Genomic DNA, 4,209 nt, shown 5'->3' with positions numbered 1-4,209 from the left:
AGTAAGTAAACGAAGAACCCTCGTACCAGTGAACCCCAAAAATCCTCTTACCAGTGATCTCTTCTGAACTTTGACGACGCCAACCAGAGAAATTAGGGTTTAGTCGAAACACTCCACAAAACTACTACCACACCAGAGAATTAACTCCCCCTGAAACTTCACACAGATTATTTTGGGTAAAATGTTAAGAAACAAAATAGTGGAGTAAAACACGATTTGCGCACAAAGATGACGATGAACAAATTTCACATCCTTTCCATTAACACTCGAATGGACTACATTTAATCAAGGTGATAATGAAGAAACCACATATGACAATGAAGAAACCACATACCATTCAACCCAAGGTCTTTGTTATTGGCTACAAATCTGCAAAAAATTTCGGCATCAAACGGAAAACATAGGGTTTTCTTTCTTTCGGTTCAAGCCGAACCCCAAATAACACCTCTGAAGTTGACACTGAACGTTGGTGAGGTGAATAAGCTGAGAGATATATCCTACATTTAACCCCACTATACCAAATAACACCTTCTTTTTTCAACCAATAAAAACTATCACAAAACAGCCGCACACGCCCGCACCAAAGCCGAGTCCTATATATATAAATGTTATAATATCAAATTACATTAAAATATTTATATAATAATAGTTTTGTCACAACACTAATTGTATTTTAATTAAGAAATTATAACTAATATAAGTATTCTTATCACCCAAAAATATATCTTTAACAATAATAACAATAAAGATAAACTCTTTAGAGTTATTACCATTAAGGCATCTTATTACATATAATTATTACTATATAGATATATATTTTCTTAATACGATATTTAATTTTTTTTTTTTATAATAAGATAGAGGTTGTTTTTATATACTATATCACAGTCAACTAGTATTATATTAGCATAGTGTTGAGTACCCATTTTAAATATTATTCCAAATTAATATAGGTTTTAGTTATTTTTTATTTGGATACAGTATTAAAAATAATTGGAGAAGAAGACGTTGAAAAAGAAGTTGAATACTTCAAATTACTAATTTGTTATTAGACTGCTACTAGAAAATGTTGTACAGTAACCTATATATTTAAAATTCAAGTCTTAAAGATAATAGACATCGAGAAATGAAAAAATAAATGTATTATTTTAGTCTCCAAAGTTTTAAGCAATTGCTAAATTTGACTTTTATATTTTAAAATTTTAATGTCAACTATTTGCTGTACAAAATCTCACAAAATTAAGTAGTTGCTTGACTTTGGTTAAATATTTTTTTCTTTTGAATAAGCCAATTTTATCTTAATTTTATTATCATTAATATAATATTAATTAATGTATAATACTTTTAAACTAAAACTAAATTAATATTGAATAAAATGTTAGAGATTTTGGAAGAAAAATAAACTAGCTTTAACTTCAAAAATAAATAAATAAAACTAATAATAAGAAAACAAGAGAAAATGTTTTCTTCTGTTTCGGGCTTTTTTTTTTAATATATGGATTTTTTAAGTGTCTTTTACATGTGTGGCCTTTTTTGGGTTTTTCTTAAAATCTAGAAATAGGAATTAAAGATTTAAAATATGGTAACTTTTTTAATTCCTATATAATCTAAATTTTCATAAAACCCGAATTTTTCTTCACTCTCTTGATACACACCAAAGCTTTGCTGTGCATTTTTGGTAATCTTCAATCACACCAACCGGCCCTATTGTTCCGATCACCACTTCCTCCATTTTTTTTTTATCAACGTCAACCTCAAAGGCGCAATCTTCTCCGGTAGTAATAGACTCCATCCTTTTAGCTAGAATTCATCTTCACCAGCTCATTACTCAGCAAACACAATATTTTTTAGATCATCTGAGAACCTCCATTTTTTTCGGGGAGTGTTTTGCTCAACCAGGTACTAGATTGCCGGAGAAGATGAATGACATTCCTATGGTCTGATTGGGAGAACAAATAAAGGTAATAATCTGGTTTTTATTCAATCAAATTGATCTAACTTTCAACAAACAAAATACTACATTATTTATCTAACAGTAGTAAATTATTATCTCTATCTCTATAAAATATCAAAATCACATCCAGAATTCTTCTAACAATAATATCAAATCTGGGTTTGGTCTCTATTGTTTTAATAATAAAAAAAGAGTACTTACTGCTTGTTGATTCTAAATCTTGTTGATTATCTGTTGATCAAATATGCCAAGTCTTAATTGATTATGGCAAAAAGTTAATTCACTAGCGAACAATTAATTTATAGTCATATTATAAATTTGAACTTAATAACTACACAGTTATAGAATTAACCTTAAAAGAGAACCAATATACGATCTATTAGGAAGGTTTGGATTCCAAATCTTAGATACAATTGAATTCATACAAAGATAATAATAAGAACACTTACATTATACACAGCAGAATGAATGAGTCATTCCTTCAATTTCTTAAGCCCTTGTATCCTTTCAGTCGCAAGGTACCACCAAGAAATTAAACCGTTTTTCAATTTTCTTCACAGTCTTCCAAAGTATCATTAAAATCACTTAGACTAGAGTGGACAATTATCAAAACTTGAGATAGATACAAAGAGAAGAAGAGAAAATAATATTGAGGCTTAGAAAATGACTTATGTTGTAGAAAAAATCTAAAACCTAGAGCATCAAAACTAGATCTTTTGATTTTCTCAAAAACTTCTTTTCTTCATCTCTCACTTAACATTCCTTTTATAGGCTTAATTATGTCATTTATTTAATTAAAAAATCAATAAAATAATAGTCAATTTTCAGTTTAATTATAAGCCTGTTGGACTTAAAATCAAGTCCTGTATTATTTTCTATTGATTAATTAATTAAATCCTTTATCAAATTAACTATTTATAATTTGAACCTTGATTGAAACTTATTTATTAATTTATATACCAATTATTTTAATTAATAAACTGTCATAATTTCTCTTTTCTTTTCTAAATTACATAATTATGTGAAACTATCCAAAATTGACTTGGTCAACATTTATAATTCTAATTGATAATTAAATCAATTCATTGAGACTATTTAGATGATTTTATCCAAGGTAGAGTGGGGACTATGGGCCTATGAAACCAAGCTCCAATAAGTTATCATAAATTTAATAAATAAATTTACTAACTTATTAATTCCTCGTGACTCCACTAAAGACTCAGAATCTCACTCTTGAATTCATTGAACACTCTATCACAAATATAGATATGTTATTAATTATCCATTGTTACAACCATAATTATCACTCAATCCTCTATAGACGGTCTATAATGAGATGAGACTAAAATACCGTTTTTCCGCTCATTGTATTTTATCCTTAAAACACTTAGTTCCTGTAATTGATATTTCAATAAACTAATATTAATTACTGAAATGAGATCTCTATCATTTAGCACCTTGAGCCTAACTAAAACGAAATCATCGTTTCACTTCTTCATCAGAAGCTATAGATGTTCATATCTATGATTAACACTCCCACTCAATTATACTACCGAGTTCCCAAGATGTAAGTATGGTTAGTCCGTAGGGTAAGCTGGTAACGAATAAGTCAAAGAACTCAAATAATACAATAAGTTAGAATACTAACAATTCAGAATTGAGATTGAATTGACCTATGGTCAACTATATGATATGACTAGAATAGATAATAACGGTATGTTTACTTATCATTTCTACAGTCAATGTCGGTCCAGTCCGATCTTATCTACTTCGCTAATGTTCTGGAAAGAACATAACACTGTGATGTGTAAGTAGATCATATCGTAGATTGACAAGTTAGTGTAAATCCTGTGCACTGACTAATCTTAGGACTAACTTATTTTTGAACATATTATCATATTTATATTCCACTATGATTACGTCACTATAAATGTGATTAGCTATATGCTTGAGATTTAATAGAAATTTATATTAAACAAATAATCATGAAAATAAAACATGTGAGTAAAGTGATTGACCAAGTCAAAAAATGATTTATATTCTTTTATTGATAATAAAATGAGATTACAAAGAAATTAAGTCCTAATTAGGGCATAAAACCCCAACACATGTTCCCAAAAACCATTCATTAAAGATTACATATTTTAATATGTTACTAACTATTTTATTCATTATTTATGATATTAATCCTCCCATACTCATACAAGATCATACTCTCATAAATGAATATTAAATTTTCTTATATTTATATTAAT

Source organism: Humulus lupulus, chromosome 8 (genome assembly GCF_963169125.1).
Source record: "Humulus lupulus chromosome 8, drHumLupu1.1, whole genome shotgun sequence".
Lineage (NCBI taxonomy): Eukaryota > Viridiplantae > Streptophyta > Magnoliopsida > Rosales > Cannabaceae > Humulus > Humulus lupulus.
This window is presented reverse-complemented; position numbering follows the sequence as displayed.